Genomic DNA, 19,274 nt, shown 5'->3' on the forward strand with positions numbered 1-19,274 from the left:
GACCGGATCCTCTTCCCAAATGAGGACTCCACACTTTCATGAGAGGGTGAAATGCCTGTCACGGCTCATAGAGGGACAGAGGGGCGCAGCAGGATGGTGAGTTACTGAGTTACTCTGTCATTCCAGAAACCGAGGTGGGCAGTGCTTCTTGGACCCTCGGCTGTGTGGCCAGGGACAGACAGGCACTCGGGGCAGGGGCTGGCAGGTGAATGTGCACCTGACATGGGCCACCCTCGCCCCACCCTCCACCCATCTCAGCGCCTTGAGCTGCATGAGGCAAAACCCTGGGGTCTCCCCTGCAGGCCCCCAGAAAGGCCTCGGCCCCCATCGCCAGGGGCACCCCACACATCTCATGGTCATGTGGGAATGATTTGGGACTCGGGGCTGCAGGGTTCTTGGGGCAGGAGTGGGCTAAGATTTCCATAAACACAAGCACTGAGCCATTTATGGGTTTTACTAGAAGTTTTATTGGCGTTTGGTCGTGTTGGCATTGTGTGTGCCTTGAAATGTAAATTAGATTACTGGCAGTAGATTCAATTTAGCGGTAAAAATGTAAGGGAGTCAGATCAGGCTGTGGATGAAACAATGCAGGGCCTGTTCTTGGGTCAACGAAGGGTGAAATCGCCCAGTGCGTGTGTGCATGTGTGCCCCGGGAGGGAGCCAGGCCACGGGCCCTCGAGGAAGAGGCAGGGGCATCTCCTCCTTCCTTGGAAGTCGGATGAGCACCGTCCCAAGGGCTGCCTGAGTCTGCTGTTCCCCTGGAAAAGCCCAGCTCAGTGTAAAAGGCATCATTTCACCCCACAAGCCTGAAACGCATATCACACAGATCTTTGGTGAAACACAGTAACTGCAAATTTGAAAAGAAAGCCCACATTTCTGTGGGCTAAGAAGGCCTGGCCAGCAAACAGCACCACTAGCAGCTGACATGACCCAGCTAGTAGGTGACAGAGTAAGATTCAAACCCAGAGCCCATTCTAATAATTACATTCTAATTCTGACAAGAACTTTACACACATATTGCCTGTGTCATTCTCTTTTTTTGGTACCAGGGATCGAACTCGGGTCCTTGCGCTTGCGAGGCAGGCAGCAGAACCACTGAGCTAAACCCCCAGCCCACTGTCTGTGTCATTCTTATATGGGCTTGACTTGAGTGTGTACGTGCTCCTAGGAGTAGGGGTGCCTGTAAACTCCTGTATATGTGCACAGAAATGTATGGGGCGCGATTGGGTGTGTGTGTGTGTGCAGTTATGTGTGTCTGTGAATGCATGTATGTGAGCGCACGCAGATGTGTGAGTGTGCGTGGAGGATGTCTACTCGGCTCAGTGCCAGTGCGTGCGCTTGAATGTGCACACATGGGGGTGTGTGTGTGTGTGTGGTGAATGAGTGTCGTGATTGTGTGTGTGCAGGGACATGTGTGTGAGTGTGCGCGCATGCATGTGACGACAGTGGATGGTGACGAGGACGGCAGGGACTAGGGAGCTGCAGGGGGCACCCCTGGCGGGGGCAGGGGGCTCGCCTGTTGGGATCCGGGTTTCCGGCCCTGGGCCGTGGCTCTGGGTCCCGTCCGGGCCTAGGTTAGAAGACGCTCAGGAGTCACTGCCAGCGCCCTCGCCCTCGAAGGCCACAGGAGGGGGATTCTAGCATCAAGCCGGAGCGAGGGAAGAGTGGCGAGTAGCGTTGAGCCTGTCTGTGGAGAACAGAACGGGTGCTGTTAGTCCCTCAGCGGCGCCAGGCGCCCTCGCTGTCCCGTCTGTCTCTGCACGAGGACCCCGCCAGGCGCGACACAGAGGCTCGCAGCGCCCGCCCAGGATGGCGGGGGAGGCTGTCGGCCAGTGGGGCTCTGTCGCGCGCGTGCAGCGGCTTCCAGGCCAGGGCCACGAGGACAGCGGCTCCCTCAGTCTCTGGGGAACCGGCCGAGCAGAATTTCCCCCCGGCGGTGCCCTCAGCACCCCCTCTCCCTCATGCCCTGCGGGCTCCGCCTGGCGGGAGAGGCAGCCAGGCCTGGGGCAAAGGGCGGTGGCCCAAGAGGCCTCTGGAGTCCTTGGTCTGGGGGCCACCTGGAAACGCAGGGCTCGTCCCGCTCTGTGACCCTGAAGGAGCCGTTGCCCCGCGGGGGACTGAACTGACTTCCTGGTACCGAGGAGGTTTGCAGAAGCGACTTCTCCAGCTGAGGTGAGGCCAACAGGGAGGCAGAAGTGCGCAAAGCCCAGCACAGGCTCAGCTATGTCATTTTCAGGGCCCCCGGAGGTTGACGAAGTGAGGCCTCTTCTTCAAAACTCACTAGTCAGCTTGGCGTGGTGGCCCACACCTGTAATCCCAGTGCTCAGGAGGCTGAGGCAGGAGGATCATCATGAGTTTGAGGCCAACCTGGATTACACAGTGAGTTAAAAACCAACCTAAACTACATAGCAAGACTCTGTCTCAAAAACATCAAAAAAATGTAGGGATTTCACAATGGCAGTGCCTGTCACAGGCCTGAGGAGCCAGCCCTGCCAAGGAGACTCTCCTCAGAGAGCTCCCTGAATGTGCCCTTCCTGTGACAGGTAACACTTTTCAGCCAAGCAGCTGTCCTTCTTGCCTCCTCTCTGCTGGGGTAGGCTGAGTCATTCCAAAACCTCAACTCCAAAGACAAGGACTGGTCTTAATCCTCTCTTGTTTGGAAAAGAAAATCTTTCCCTTATTAAAGAAAAACATCATGTAACAGAGGGCAACGTCATGGACATTCTCCTCCAGGGCCACCTGTGGCCAAGGCAGCTGTCCCCAAATCCCCCTGAATGTGCCCTGGTTCAGGTCCTGCTTCAGGCATTTCCTTGCTCTGGGATGGTGAGTGAACTATGTACCTCTCTGAGGCTCCAGGCTCAGATGGTGACCTTGTCTATCCTCAATGTACCTGGCTCCACTGTACGACGTCCCTCGAAGGGCCAGGGCTTTAGCTCAGTGGTGCCGCTGCCTGCCTCGCAAGTGCAATGTCCCAAGTTTGATCCCTAGTACCAAAAAACAAAAAAACCAAAAAACTGTCCCTGGACATCCCTGGGAGTTGGGTCCAGGACCCCTCACAGATACCAAAATGTAAGGAAGCTCAAGCCCCTTGCATGAAACAGCATAGTGTTTGCATGTAACCTGCCTGTGTCCTCCTGCATACTTTAAGTCATCTCTAGGTGACTTACAATGCTAATGCAGTGTCTACAGTTGTGTTGTTGTGTTGTTTAGGAAGTAATAACAAGAAAAGGAGTCTGTATGTGTCCAGTACAAATGCAGTTTGTCTCAAATATTTGGGATCCTCAGTTGGTTGAGTTCCTGGGTGTAGAGCCGCAGATAAGAGGCCAAGGGCATGGTCTAGACTGATGATTTATCAACACACCCATTCCCTCAAAATTCTCATGTAACTCATTGAAGCTTGTTCTCTTTTTTTCTCCCTGAACTGATGCCCCAAGTGGCAGCTCATGACATCTGCAAGATTAACAGTGGAGCCAAGTGTGGGGGTGCACGCTTGTAATCTCAGCACTCAGGAGGCTAAGGCGGGAGGATCACCTTGAGTTTGAGGCCAGCCTGGGCTACACAGTGAGTCCAGGGGCAGGCTGGAGTACACAGCGGGACCTCATCTCAAAACACAAAAACATAAAAAACAAACAAAAGACTAAAAGTGGATCAAAGGAGTCATGAAGGGGAACGTGGAAAAACTCAAAAAGGCCGTCCAATCCAGAACCTGCCAAATCAACCAGGTTTCCACATGGCCCAAGACTATGGAGCTGCTGCAGGAGAATAACTCACAGTGCAGAAGATGCTGAAGACAAGTGGATGTGTAAACAGAGGAGGCTTAGAGTGGCGTCATTCTATTCGGAGAAGAAAGCATTTAAATAGCATTTATAAATTGCTACCTGTATAGCAATAAAAGATAATCCCCAAATATTAAACATGATCATTTTGGGTGAAGCGACTATATGATTTTTATTTTTCCCATAACTGTGCAGTGTCTGAATGTGACCCCATTTGTGCGTGTTGCTTTCAAATGAGTGAAACTTGTCACTGTTTGCTTATTTTATCTGAGGTCGGGTGCCGAGGGATTTGCTCAGTTCAGCTTCGGCGGCTCTTGTTCTCTCTGCCCACGTGGATTGGAGGTGTAAGGGGCTGGGAGCAGCTCTCCGTGGAGCAGGTGGGCTATTAAATGGCTTGATCTCTTTTATGGGGTTCCCGCACACCCTGGCCTGTCTTGCTGGTCTCGGCCTTGGCAGGCACCTGCCGCCTCAGACACGCAGGCCAGCCTCGCTGCAGCCACTGCCCACACCCGGCCCCCACCGGCCCTCCACCTGAAGGAGATTAGCCAGGACCACCAGAAGCCTGCAGCCCTAATCGCAGGGATTTTGTTTCTGGTTTCTTTCGCCAAGTTCCTCCAGGTGTTGTTAGTGATTAGCCAGGGCCGGGGCGGCTGGTCACTGTACCACCATTGTGTCCCTCGGCTCTGTTTCCTGGACACGTGGCCTTTGGGAACGACCCCAAATAAAAATGGTGAGAGCAGACTGCCAAGTGGCGGGACCATTTATGGGCAGGACGTGGATACATGCCCGGGGGAAGCAGAGTACCCTTCACGCCCCGGGAAGGAACCGATGGGGGTGCTGAGCACCTCGCTGTTTTCCTCTCTGCTGGGGGACCCCTCGGAGGCAGGCTTGGCTTCGCTGCACTGTTCCTCAGTGCGCTCCTGTGGGATGGCTCCTAACCCCCCTGATTGCCACCGAGTACAGGATGAGATGGTCCAGCGCACAGGCGGCCGCCCGCCAGCCCGGCAGACACAGCGGGCAGCCTTCCACAGCATCTTGGGTTTCCTGGCCGACTCGTCCTTGGGTCGGATTACGCTGCTCTCCCAAAGCCCCCATGACAAGGGAGGCCTCTTCTGAGCAATGGGAGAAACCAGAAAACCTCAAGCAGAAATGGGGTGGATGTTCGGGGTGCAGGTCTGGCCTAGGTCCCCTCTGCCCTGGGGGTTAGGCTTTTTCTAACCCAGTTGCAACAGGGTTTTAAAATCAGGAAGGAAAGAAAGGGAAGGAGAAAAGACAAAATGCAGGAGGGACGTGCGTGAGGTGCTTAGGGGTGTCCACGGGCTCCCCGTACCCACTCTCCCTTCCTGTGAACAGAGATGGAAGGCTGGGGAGGCCCCAAACCGAGACCCATGGGCAGCTGCAGGGAGCAGTTACAGAACCCATCCAGAGTGTTTACGGTTCCCACAGACTCTCAAAGACTCATGACACCCCTTCAAGGTTCACCCTCATCTTATATATGGGAAAGTGAGGCACGGGGCTGTGACTGTCTCCAGAGTCACACGGTGAATACACAGCAGGCCCATCGCTACCGTTCCCCACAGTCAGGCTGTGACATCACTGAAGCTTGGCCCCAGTCCTGCTCCACAAAACAGAACAAGCACAGCTGCTGCGCCCTAGGCACCTGGCATGCAGGCACTCTTCAGTTCTCAAAACTGCCCATGACTGTCCCCATAGAGAGGGGAGCCAAGACCTTGGCCAAAGCTGTAGAGATGGGGTCTGGGCCCTGTGTGCAAGGTGAGCGACAAGTGCGCCTGTGTGTGCTGTGCAGGCTCAAAGGCTGCTTCTGCAACTCACTTGGGAACATTTCTTCTCCTCTCTGAGCCTCCTGGGTTTACTGGAAGGATCAGGTGCAACAGAAAAAGCTGCTCTCCCGGTGATGGGCACATGGGCCATCTCCAAACACAGACCCTTGAGTTAAGTTAAAACGAAAGCAAAATTTCCAGCCATGCCCAAGAAGAGTTAGAGTCAGGCACTTAGTCTGACAGAGGTGACTGGAGGGTTATAAGGTAGGGCTGGTATCTCACCCTGGGGGCTGGCAGTGGTGGCAAACCTATGGCACGTGTGCCGCAGTGGGCTGTTTGTTATCATTGAAAGCGTTGAAAGATTTGCCATCACTGGTTAGGGTGTCCTGAACAGTTTTGAGCAGGGAAGTGCTAGGATTTGACCACAACTCTGTAGATATTGCTAACCAGGGACCTTGATTTGCATAGTCCCGCCCACAGGCCCACACCGCTTCCTGGATCCTTCCTGGAACTGTCCATCAATCAGGAGTCTTTGTTCTGAATCTCAGCTGCCCTTTGTTTCCTGCACTCTCAGACTGAGCTCCAAGGGGCAGAGCCCCTCTGGGTGGGTGGTGCTTCCCCTGGGCAGCCTTCCTCCTGCTAACCCACAGATACCAGCCTCTCAGTGACCCTGCTCCCTCAAGAAACCCGGAAGCAGGAAGTAGCAAGCTCGGTAAGAGCTGGACGAGGGGCAGGCAGAGGCCAGGTTTTGTGGGCACAGGGACGGAGGCAGCTCTCCTGGGGTCCAGGCAGCGCAGAGGTTTTGACAGTCGCTGGGTGGCTCTCCTCAGAGCTCTTAAGGTAAAAGCAGCATTGCCCTCCGAGACTCCCCAGCTCCCAATCAATGTCCAAAGCCCTTTGCAGGCATTCGAGCCCCTCTACCTGCACTCCAGCCTCAGTCCCGCATTCCAGGCCCATCAAAGGGATCTGTGCTCTGCAGTCCTCAAAGACCAAGTTTTCCCTGCTAGCCTGGAGCGTTTCCTCCGTGTCCCCAGAAGTCCAAGTCTCTGAGCCCGGAAGCAGTACTCATTCAGCACCTAACACGCCTGTGGCTTCCTCTGACTACAGAAATGCACACGTGCTGTTTATAAGCCTCCCTGTCTACGGTATTTTATGATAGCAGCCCGAGGGGACTAAGCTACCACTCTTTACAAGTCAGCTACTGAGCCCCAGAAAGCAGGTAGCTTTCCTGAGATCACACAGCTAGGGAGTGACAGGTAGAATTTGAGCCCTCGTGGCCTGGATCTTAACTACTTACTCCTCTGGCCATGCTAAGGTCCTCATTTCAGAAAAGTCCCCTGAACTCTCAGTGGTAAATTGCTGACTCCTTGCCTGGTACATTTTATCCAAGATCCCTAAGGAATAAATCTGATCCTGAGTTCATCTTCATGTCTCCTCTCATACAACCTAGCACAGAATTGGTGCACAATCGTTTTCATTGACTCCGTGATTCATTTCTTGAATTTTATTGCCTTAAATTCAAGGGAGTGCATCTACTTCCTCAACCACTAGGATCCTCCCCACTGTATAAGAGGAAGATGGATCCATGATTGGGGAAACTGAGGCTCAGGGGCACCGTGATTTGCCCAGTAAAGGAAGCTGGTGAGTGAAGGAACCAGGTAGCTGAAAAGCAGGGACCTGTTTGTTGTCTCACCGCTCTGGAGAACAGGTCGGGAATTGAGGTGTCAGCAGGACCAGGCTCCTTCGAAGGCTCTAGAGGAGCTTCCGCCCCATGTCTCCCAGCCTCTGTGGTTTACCAGAAGTCCCTGATAACGTCTGGCTGTGGCCACCCTCTCCAGCCTCTGCCTCTGTCTTTGCCTAGCCATCTTCTCCCTGGGTGTCTCTCTGTCCTCTAAAGACACTGGGCTCACTGGCTAAGGCTCCACCCTGCTCCAGTACAATCTTGTCTTAATTAATTACACCTGCAAAGACCCTTCTCTTTCCCAGAAGAGCTATCTCCTTGTTTCCTATTATGTATCTTTTATTTTGCTCTTTATTATATTTTGGGTTTCTCATATTGGAGAAATCATGTGATAGTTAAGCTTGTGTGTCTGATTTATTTCACTCAATGTTATCGTCTCAAGGTGCATCCATTTTCCTATGAATGTCTCAAATGTATCCTTCTTCATGACAGAGTAGTACTCCACGGTATATAAATACATTTTCTTCCTCCAAGGGCCACATTTTAAGTAGGCACACAGGCTGGTGCTTGTCTGCAGTGGCCCGGGGGAAGCCCATTGGCAAGGAGGGGTCAGTGTAACATTCTCCCACATCCCTTCCTGCCACTGACTCCTTGAAAAAGAAGCACATGCCCACACAGCAAAGGGGAAACAGAGGCAGGGCCATGTGAGAAACAGCCTGGGCGTGCAGGGCAGGATCTTGCAGTTCGTAGCCCTGTTGGGAGGCTGGGGTTGGGGACCGGTCTGACCCCAGGGAAGCCAGATGTGCAGTGTCCAGCTTCGCATCAGCCCTGTTCAAAACCGCTGAGCAGCCCGGCGGGGGGGGGGGGGGTTCCTGTTTACAGGATCGCGAGTGGTAAGGGGAGGAGCCAAGGTCACGTGGGCCCGCCCACCAGCGCTACACCAGCCTGGGTTTACCTCGGTCGGGCGAAGCGTGGCCGGCCCATTCTTCTCTGGCAGCTGCCCCGCACACCCAGCAGCGCCCTGACGGCAGGATCTTCTCCTCCAGGCCCGGCCTTGAGTGGATCTGGGGCTCAGTAGGGATGCGACAGCGCGGTCCCTGGAGGGGCGTCCACCGTCGGAGCAGTCTGCGTGGATGTGGCTATTTCATCCCAGCCCTGGCCACTTCTGGTTCCCTGCGGAGCAGGCGCTGGTCCCGGGAACAGGTCCAGAGAGCAACGGAGGGTTTCCGCGCATGCGTGCCGTGCTGAGCTTCCTCCGCAGCGGCCCGCGGAAGCGCCGGCTCAGGTGGCAGCTCGCTGCAAGCACAGGGGCCTTCAGTCACGCCGCGGAACGGTCACCACCGCGCGGCCCCTCCCGGAAAGGCCAAACGCTAAGCACAGGTGGGCCTTACAGGTCAATGTGAAGCTTGAAGAGGCATCAGAGCCAGGCGCGGTGGCGCACTCTGGGAGGCTGAGGCAGTAGGATCACAAGATTGAGCCCAGTTAGGGCAGCTTAGTGACTTAGCAAAAACTGTCTCAAAAAAAAAAAAAGGCATGAGAACTAATATTAAGGAAAAAATACAGTTCCAAGATTGCATAGTACGACGTCCTTTGAACACATACAAAAGCAAATAAAATCAATATGTTTATGGGAACTTGTAGAGATGCAGTGAAACTACGTGAAACAGAAGTACTGTACTGAGGGAGCCTGGGCGGGCAGGCGGGGATGCGCAGGCGCATTAAATTAGCGGACGTCGCTGGCTGCATGAGCGAGCGGATAAGCAGGAAGGGGGGAAGGGGACCTCAAGCCCCGGGGTGGGGTGGGGTTGGGGGTGAACGAGGAGAGGTTCTTTGAAGTGGACTCCGGCGCACCTGGCTGGCCACACAGGACAGGGAGGGGTAGCTGGGCGCACACCTGTAACCCCAGCAGTCGAGTGGCCGAGGCAGGAACATCTCCATGACTTTGAGGCCAGCCTGGGTTACATAGTGAGACCCTGTCTCAAAACACAACAAAAAGAACAGGGAGGGAGGGGCCAGGCAGCCCCCACAGGGGTGACGCTTCCGGACAGCTCAGCGCATGCCCATCTCCTAATCCTGCCCAAGTGCCCGCTTAGGAGAGGTGCAGATCGCTTTGTCCAGGCTCTGCCTTTGGGGACAGCACCAGCATGTGTGGTGGAGAAAGAGTTCTCAATTTATCAGACTCAACATGTCCCGCTCACAATTAGCTTAACTTATTATCCTGAAATATTTGGCGCCTCCTCTTTGCTCTTCTGAAATTTAAAAAAAATCTTTTTTCCTAGCCCTAGAGTACTACACACATAATTTGATTACACACATAACTTTTTATTTATTTTTTGAGTCAGGATCTCACTAAGTTCCCATACTGGCTTGGAACCTGAACTCCTCCTGCCTCAGCCTCCTGAGTAACTGGGGTTATACACGTGCACCCCCACACCCAGCAGGACGACAGCAATAAATAGGGAGAAGAAATACAAGGAGCTGGGGGTGTCGCTCAGTGGTAGAGCACTTTAGCTTTCCTGGGGCTTGGGTTCTGTCCCCAGTACTGACAGAAGAGGAAGAAAGAAAAAGAAAGTTGTGTGCTAAAAAAAAAATAAATAAATAAATTAAGAACTGGAGTGGGTGCATGTCTGTGTGTCGAGGCATCGTGGCCACAACTTCCAGGCCACAAACTGGGGTGCCCAGGTTAGGGGGAGATTTTTCCGATGAAGTCCCAATGACCTACTCGGAAATCGCATGCGGTGAAATGCAGCGCGGAGGGAGCGCACGGCAGAGAAGGGGGAAGGGAAGCGCGGCTGGGAGGCTCCGGCGCAGGCACGCTCTCTGCAGGGCCGTCCTGGGCACTGTGGTGTCGGGCCGCGTCCCCTCCCGCAGTGGGACGTCCCAAACTGTCCCCCAGGGGAAAGGGGCAAAGTTACCCTCCGTGGCAGGCCTGCGGGCTCAGCTGCACAAAGGCTGTATTTAAGGCTCATGAATGACAGGTTGGGCGCTACGCTGCCCTGTGCCTCATGGACGCGGACCCCACCCTCGAGATGCCCCTATTGTCTGGCCGGAAGCAAGATGGTGCCTTGCTTCGGTCTTGGGTCTGGCGTCTCAGGTGGGACGGCGACAGTGGGGCTGGTTGGGTCCCTCCCCCCGCTCGCCCTCCATGTGTGCAGCGCGGGCTTCTCCACAGCATCCTGTGCGTCCGTGACACGCTAGCTGGTGATGACAGAGTGGCTGCTTCCAAGGGGAGGACAGCGCAGTCCCCCAAAGGCTGGCCCGGAGCTGGCGCTGGTCACTCCACCCAGTTCTGCTGGCCAAAGCCTGGTGAGAAGGCGACCATGTCCCCGGAGGGAGAGCCGGGTGAGGCAGCAGACACTGGGGTGGGGTGGGGTGGGGTGGGGAGGGGGCAGTCGTCTTCGGAGACATCCCAAGTGGAGGCCTAGGCTCTGCTATGGAATAGGCTGCAGACTGTGTGTGATACATGCCAACAACACTTCCATTTAAAATATATTCTAGGGCCAGGTGTGATGCTGCACGCCTGCAATCCCTGCCCTTGGGAGGCTGAGGCAGGAGAATTGCAAGTTCAAGATCAGCCTTGGCAACTTGGCGACTGAGTGAGACCCTGTCTCAAAACTAAAAAATAAAAATAAAAAGGGCTGGGGATATAGCTCAGGGCGAAGGCCCTGGTGTTGACCCCTAGTACCGCAAAAACAAATAAATTAAAAAACTAAGCAAATAAATTTGAACAAGATAGTGCTTAACAATAACTTTTATAGGCCGGGGATGTAGCTCAGCAGTGCAGCACCTGCCTGGCAAGCGTGAGGCCCTGAGTTCAATTCCTGATACCAAAAAGAAAAATTCACTAAAAAAACCCCCAATAACATTTACTTTATGCAATTCAAGTTATCACTGTGGAATTTTCTTTCATTGCTCAGGATTGAACTCAGTGTCTTTGCAAAGAGCTTCATCCCCTGCCCTTTTGTGAGACAGGGTCTTGCCAAGTTGTCCAGGCTGGGCTCAAATGTGTGATCCTCCTGTCTCAGGCTCCCAGAGTGCTGTTATTACAGGCATGTGGTACCACCTTGAATTCCTAAAATAGCAACAGTAACCACACACAAATACACACACACACTCACACATTCACACACACACACGGTTTTCTGCTTAAATGAGAGAGCATCAGGTAGCAGGGCAGGTTAATGAACTGGAAATCATCCCAGGCAGCCTTCCCCTGTGATCTTTTTGACCAAATCCAAGTTCTCCTAAGGCAGCAAAGGCACAGGCCCTGGTGGCCACTCCGGGCTGGGTTCTCTGGCCCCACTGCCCTGCTGTAGGGGGACTGGGCCGTGGCTGTGGCCCGCAGCTCCCAGAAGGCCATGGGGCCTGCGGCTGGACCCTGCCTCTGCCTGGGGGTTGGTGGACACAGCCTTCCCCAGCGACTGTAACTGGTCCATTGAGATGATGGAAAATGTCAGAGCAAAGGTCATTTGTGGATGCTCTGGAGGTTTCCACTTGTGGTCCAGTGGCCCTGTGATGTCACACAGGGAGCAGGAGGTGGAGCAGAGCCGCTCCAGCAGGGAAGCTGGACAGGCAAAGGAGGGTCGGGCTCCATACCACCAACCTCCTCTTAAGGTTTCCACGTCTTCCCAGGCACCAGGCTGGCTGGGGACAGAGCCTTTGGCCCTTCTGGATCCAAGCTGGACAGCCTGGGCTACATTCAAGGCCAGCCTGAACTGCACAGTAAGGCCCTGTCTCAAAATAAAACACAAAAACAAACAACAGCATCAAAAACCAAGCCAGCACAGTGGTGCACACCGATAATCCCAGCATCTCGAGGGCTGAGGCAGGAGGATTACCACGAGTTCAAGGCGAGCCTGGGCTACATAAGGTGAAAACTATAGCTTTGACAGTTGTGTTTACAGATCTACTGTTCCCTCTACCACAGACCATACCAGGCAGCAGCCTGTTTAGAGCCTGGGCCAGTAGGCAATGCCTCCCTCTGTCTGTCTGCTTCTGACCTTCCCGGTCCTCTGGAGAGGCAGGCTCTGAAGAGAGTTCCCCAGATTCCTGGCCCCATATGAGGTGTACTCATGCTTCCCCAGGTTAATCCAACACAAACCTGGGGATTGCTGCAAAGGAAGGGGTTTTGCAGGTACAATGAAAGCCCAGGCCAGTGGGTCTTGAGAGAGAGAGAGAGAGAGAGAGAGAGAGAGAGAGAGAGAGTGATGCCATGGTGGGCCTGACCTAATCAGGGAGCTTGAGCATCTCCGGAAGAGGTTTAACACAGGAGGGTCAGAGATCCAGAGCACAGAGGCCGGATGTGGAAGCCAACATGTGAGAAGGACTCCCTCGCTGACTTACAGGCCCAAGGGCTGGTGGAAAGGAATGTGGTGGTCGAGAGTGGCCCTTGCTCAGCAGCCAGCGAGGAACAGAGAGCTTGGGTCTAGACTGTAGGAAGCAAAGTGACTTGGCACTGGCACTGAGCTGCACCCGAGACCTTAGCAGGGGACCCAGCCCCGCCCCAGCCCCGCACCCACGAATTTGTTTTGCCAGCTGATGGTGACCTGCAACGAGCTTCTCGTCTCTTCCTCCCTTTCTCCAGCCTTTGCTTTGTTGTCTTTTATTAGTGCACTGGCCATGCAGAATGAGCACATTCATTGTGGGGAGCTGGCATGTACATGGAGCGCATTGTCCTTCCTACTTACCACTCCCCTCCCGCCCTCCTGTCCCCCATCCCCACAAGCTGGCCTCCTATTTCCTGTCATCTCTCTCATCGCTCTTTAGATCACCAACACTTCAGTTTCTCCTACACGAGCGAGTGACCATACAATGTCTGACTCTGCTGGTCCGGGTGATCTCGGCTTCAGCAGAAATGACCCTCAGGCATGTGGCCCGCTGCATCCTCTGTCAGGCCTGGCACGGGAGCCGGGCAGGCGGAAGGCTGGCACTCGGGCCCATACAGTGTCCTTTGGGTCACCCTGAAATGCCTTTGCTCCTCCCAGCAGGGCTGGCTTGGCCACTTTCACATCCTCTGAGGGACAGTCAGAGAGGGGCTCCCTCCCTTGAGTCCCTGCCTCGTCACTAACACCATGGCCTTAGCATTCTGCCTCCTGTCCCTCCCGGTCGCTCTGTGGGTCATTAGCTTGGTGCAGGCACAGGGGACGTGACTTGAGACCTTTCTACTGCCAGCGCCTGGCACATAGTGAGCCCAGGTGGGCTGCATGGCCTGGAATCATTCAGCCCAGACTGAGGGGCCACATCCCAAATCCTCACTCCCCATTCCAGTCTTCTGTCCATCCCAGGGCCAGGGAGGAAGGAAGGAAAATTGGGGAGACAGACAAGTGTGGTCTGACTCCCAGCCTGGAAGTTGAAGGCTGAACATTCTTGGGCACATTTCTTCCCCTTCTGGCTTGAACTGCCCATCTGTAAAATGGGTACCAGAGATCTCTGGCACATGGCAGGCCTGTGGTGGCTGCTGAATTCGTTTCCCATTCTTCTGTCTTCTGCTCTTTGGTCTTGTTTCACTTTTTCCTTAAAAAATAAAAATTTTAAAAGCGAACAGGTTTTTGGCCTGCTGAGCAGATGCTTTGAGAAGGAATCCCCAACAGCAGTGTGAGGGTTGGGTTTGGCGCTGGCTGTGGCCACGGAGCAGCGTTTCCAGCTGTGGAAAGAGGCTCTGAGGATAGCTCTCGACACTGCCGGGCTGTGCAGAGACAAGGCTGAGACAATCCAGGGGCTCTGACGGGGGTGAGGGCAGCAGGGGAAGCTGGGCAGAGAGTGTGTCCCTCGGGCAGTTGTCCCAAAGGCCAGGCATCCATCAGAGCCAGGGCCTGAGGCCCCAGGGCAAGAACACAGCAGCCAGCACCCGGATGGGTCCCCCAGGGGAAGGACTGTCAGAGCAGGCAGAGGCTGGGGGGAACAGTGCCAGAGGCTCAGCTCTTCCCTGGACTTGGGCAGGTGCTCAGGAACCAGAAGGAGTGAAGTTCGCGATTAGTCACAGGAGTCCGGGAGACTCCTGGCTTTTCAGCCTCTTGGAGACACAAACCCTACCTGCTCATCTTCCTGTCAGCACCAGGCTTGGCCTGGCGGGCGCCCGGGTGCAGGATGGATGGATGGATGGATGGGTGGATGGACAAATGAGGGAGGAGACTAACCTTCCCATCTTGAGAAGGAGGACACAGCTCGCCTGCTCTTGGGAGCTCCCACCCCAGGGTCAGTCCCCAGAGAAGCAAGAGCCGCCTCTCCTGGGTTTTCCTCTGGTGCTGCTGGGGTTCTTGGAGAGGCGATGCCTGAGCACAAGTGGTCACACCCTTCAGAGGGGACAGAGGAAGAGAAGCATGGTGGAGCACACCTGTAATCCCAGGACTCTGGAAAGCTGAGGCAGGAGGATTGCAAGCTTGAGCCCAACCTGGGCAACTGAGTGACTCAGTAGGAACCTATCTCAAAGTAAAAAATACAAAGGGCTGGGGATGCAGCTCAGTGCAAAGGCCCTGGGTTCGATCCCCAGCACTGCAGCAACAGCAATGATGACAGAGGGGAGGGAGGGTCCCGGGGCTGCCTGGGACTCCTTGACTATGCTGAGATGGCTTCTGAGAAGGCCCGGGTGAAAGCTGACAGCGCTTTGTGTCCCCTGCTGCCTGCTGGGGGACTTGGAGGCCACTTCCTCCTGGCTTCCTGCTGTGGTCATGGTGGTTTCCGTGGACTACTGCACCATGCCCATCACTCACACTGCTGCTTCCTTCCCTTCCTCCACTGCCAAGCGGGAATGGGCACATGGACCTCCGTTCCCTTTGTTCCTTGCTGGGCCCCATCTCCTCGCCACTGCCCAGGGCTTCAGCCCATGGTGTCTTGGACAACGCATCTTTTTTTTTTGGTACCAGGGATCAAACTCGGGACCTTGTGCTTGCAAGGCAGGCGGCAGAACCACTGAGCTAAATCCCCCAGCCTAGCCCATGGCGTCTTCCACTCCGTTACAAGCTCCAAGCCCTCTCCCATCCCAAGGACATGCTGTATCCCGTCAGGAATGCTTTTCCTTCAGCTGTCACTTTCTCCTTCTCATCTTTCCAGTCTCGAGTTAAATGTCACCGTCCCCTCCCATGAGGCCATCCTGCCTACTTCTGTAAGGTAGATCCACACTTGACACAGGATTCTGTTTGCATCATTTATGGTGCATAGCACTGTTTGGTAATTATGTTATTTTGTTTGTCTATAGCAGTGATGTAGCTCCACCCCCAGGGAATAGGCTCCAAGAGGAAAGGAACTATATCTGTCTTGCCCAGCACTACGCCTGGCCTTATGCCTGGCACGTAGCAGGTGCTCATTAAATGTGCACTGAAAGAAAAACGAATGGATAAAAGGTGACCAAGCGCCTTCAGCCTCTGGTGGCAGACTTTAAGCTGAGAATATTCAAGGAGATGATGGGTTTTGGTAATACACCTGATAAGGTTAAAGTGACCTGAGGCAGAAACTACGAGTGATGATGCTAATAAAGGAAAGCAACCACCCCAGAGCAGCCCAGGGGAGAGGGGGATGCAGACTGTGAAAGTTGAGACATCCGGCTGAGCCAGCTCTGCAGCAGCCCTTGGTCACTTCCGTCTGAGAGCGGTCCTTGGTCCCACGGCAAAAAGGGAACCCGAAGCCCGTGCAGCAGCCCTGGGGCCCCCTGCGGGGTATGGAGCCATGCTCAGCTGCCCTAGCAATGTGTATCACCCTGCCGCAGGGCGTGGTGTCTCAGGAAGCCTGAAGACAGGCATGGGTGAGGCAGGGGGCTGGAGGGGCAACGGGTCCCTCGTGACCCAGGCTCCTCTTCCACACTGCTGCAGGCGTGGGCCCCGTTGCACCCTTCCAGAGAGGGAATCTGGGAGAGGGAGGAGGAGCCTCACCCAGCCCTGCCCTTTGGCTCCGTTACTCCAGGACGAAGAATCTCTCCGAAAGCCAGGGACAGGAGTGTGCACGGAGAAGCCAGGGCAGGTGTTCATGGTTGTGTAGCATGACAGGATTCCGTTTAATGCACACACGTTTGCGTGGAAACACCATCGATGCAGCACCTGAAAAGTACAAATGAGGGTATCACAGGCAAAGAAGTGCACCTACAGTTGTGTGCCTTTCTGGAGAAACTGCAAGACTCTACAAGGAGACTTTCGGGCTGTGTGCCTCCAGGAGACTTCTCCCAGCGGGTTCCTTCAGACATCAGTTGGCCCTTAACTAGAATTTTAAGTGTCTTTGTCAGGACAGTGGAATTTCTCTTTCCCTTTATTCCTTATATATCCTTATATAAAAGATATAGTTTTTTATATATATATATATATATGGAAGGAACAAAGGGAAAGAGAAAATGCAGTGTGCAATATATATATTAATATATACCTTTTCTTTTTACGATTTAACTCTTTATTTTCTGATATATATATTTATTTATATTTTCTGATATATATTATATGTGTTCCATATATAAGTATTCCATACATAATATATTCCACATATGTATTATATATATATTCCATAATGTAATATAAATGGAATATATATAATATATAGATAGGTCAGAAAATAAAGAGAGTTAAATCTTAAAAAGAAAAGATAACACGTGGGCTGCCATATTGTTTGGATCTAAGAATTTCTTCCATTATAAATTTCTAGTATTTAGGGCTGGGGATTTAGCTCAGTGGCGCTGTGCCTGCTTCACAAGCTGAAGGTCCTGGGTTCAATCCCTGATGCTGGAAAAAAATTTTCTAGTGTTTAAACTTTTTATTATGTTAAAAATGCAAAAGCGTCATATCTCCCCCGAAATCACACGGTATGAGCCCTTTCCAATGCTGTTACATTTTCCTTGGAAACATGATTTTTACCAGCTGAGTAATGCTCCATTACATGGTTAAACCATTCTTGGGCCGGGGATTTAGCTCAGTGGTTCTGCCGCTTGCCTCACAAGCAGAAGGTCCTGAGTTTGATCCCTGGTACCAAAAATACATACATACATACATACATACATACACACATACATACATACAATTCTTTAGGCCAGGCATGGTGGAATCGCCATGAGTTCAAGGCCAGCCTGAACGACATAGTGAGCCCCTGTCTCAAGAAGAAAACACAAAACAAAATTTCTTTACTCATCCAAGCTGTTGCTAGATATTTGATTCCTTCATTTTCCTATTCTTTTGCTATTAAAAATACGTTCGTGAGAAACCTTCTGTTGATCTCTTCGTGCAAACTTCTTTTTTTTTTTTTTGGAGACAGAGTCTCACTTTGTAGTTTAAGCTGGCCTTGAACTGACTATGCAGCCCAGGCTGGCCTTGAACTTGCAGCAGTCCTCTTGCCTCAGCCTCCTGAGTGCTGGGATTCCATGCCCAGCAAGAATAAAACAATAAATAATTTCTAGTACCTAGGAAAACGAGATGCCATTGTGCAGGTTTTGGGGGGGACAGCATATGAGGGAAACCACTCCCTCAATTTAGAAATGGGCTTAGCAAAAGTGTCCCCATTTGGCTGGGCTGCAATGTGCCTGTCTCTATGTATATATTAGCTGCTCACAGAAAGACTAAATTATAGGGGCTTAAATCAGAGAGAATTTTGTCTCTTTTTTATGTCAATGCAGAGGCAGATGAGTGACCAGGGCTGGAAGATGGTTTTGTTCTACCAGGCCATCACTAACCCTGCTGGCGGGCAGCTCTGCCATCCCCAACACTCGACTCCCAACTCCACCCATGGACGGCTGTTTCAGCTGCTGTCAGAGGGAAGGAAGAAGAGGCTCTGGGGATCGGCAACTTCCTTGGTAAGGATGCCCCTGGAAGTTGCATATTCTGCTTGTATTCCATTGGCCCAAATCTAATTGCATGGGCACATCTAGCTGCAAGGAAGGCTGGGATGTACAGGGTTGTATTAGTGCCTTTTTCATTGCTATAACAAAACAGCTGAGGCTGAATAATCTTTAAAAGAATGTACTCAGTTCACAGTTTTGGAGAAGGAAAGTTCAAGGTCAGTGGCCCAACTGGTTTGGCCTCTTGTGAGGGTCCCTTTGGTTGTGTCACATCACAGTGGGTGGCACTGTGGTGGGAATGTGTGACAGAGGGTGAGATTGCATGGTGAGAATAAGTCAGGCTCAGGCTCACTCCTTTATGATGACTCTCTCTTTTGGAAGCTAAGGTCCCATGAAAACTACTTCAATCCCTTCTTGGGATGGCACCCCATGATTTAACTGTTGTCCAGCAGGTCTCACCACTTAAAGGTTCCACCACCTCAAGAATCCCAACACATGAATCACAGCATGATCCTCATTGGGCAACAATGGCCCAGTGCCCATGAGTGGACATGTGGATGATGATGGTGAGTTTACAATGGCAAAAGAAAGGATGAACTGGATCCTGGGATGGAATTCACCATTTGAACAAAATAAGGATAACAACCATCCAATGGGTAGAGAACACTCAGTTGTCTTTTCTGTGCCTGCTTCAAGAGTACAGCATCCACCTATTCAGGTGTCCCCTCAATGGGCAGAGTTGGCCCTGAGCCTGTGGGCCTGTCTCTTCTGTCCTCATGACCACAGCAAGATTCACCAAAGGTGGCCTGCAAGAAGCCCTCCCATTGGCCACAGCTGCCATTTTGAATTCGAAGGTGTTCTGTGTTTTTTTCACAATCACAGAGCTAAGAACATTCCTGTCACTCACTGCATTTGTCTAATGGTTTTCAGTTCAACAAATGCTTTGGAAGCACCAATTCTCTCTTTGGGTACCCCATCTTACATATTATTCCCTCTAATCATCGCAGTAGCCTAGAAGCCAAGCATTATTATCTTCCGAGGAAACTGAGGTCAGGTAGCAAGAGGAAGTGCCAGGATCTGAAGCCAGGCTACTTAGCTACAGCACCAGCAAGCTTTCTACCTCACTACAGCTGCCTTTTCTTCCCATGCCTGGAAAAGATAATCCCCACAACCTTCTGTGAAGCCCTGCAGAAATGAATGCCCAGGCCTGCTTGTCTGAAACCCTCTCCCTCAAGTATTGACCAGGCATTATCCCATCCTTTATTTCATGCAAGGGAACTCCCCAGGACCCA

At 52.9% G+C, this 19,274-nt stretch overlaps 1 long non-coding RNA gene across 1 annotated transcript in view; it reads right to left on the bottom strand.

Annotated features, from left to right (window-relative positions):
- Positions 1–15,367: 15,367 nt before the first annotated feature.
- Positions 15,368–19,274, bottom strand: part of LOC110346769 (uncharacterized) — a 47,854-nt gene continuing 43,947 nt past the window's right edge. The window contains exon 6 of the long non-coding RNA XR_002390994.2: positions 15,368–16,267. This is a non-coding gene — a long non-coding RNA (uncharacterized LOC110346769). The remainder of the gene's footprint in view (positions 16,268–19,274) is intronic.

The sequence above is a fragment of the Heterocephalus glaber genome, unplaced genomic scaffold (genome assembly GCF_053883595.1).
Source record: "Heterocephalus glaber isolate CG9 unplaced genomic scaffold, H.glaber_assembly_v1.0 deba00001608, whole genome shotgun sequence".
Taxonomy (NCBI): domain Eukaryota; kingdom Metazoa; phylum Chordata; class Mammalia; order Rodentia; family Bathyergidae; genus Heterocephalus; species Heterocephalus glaber.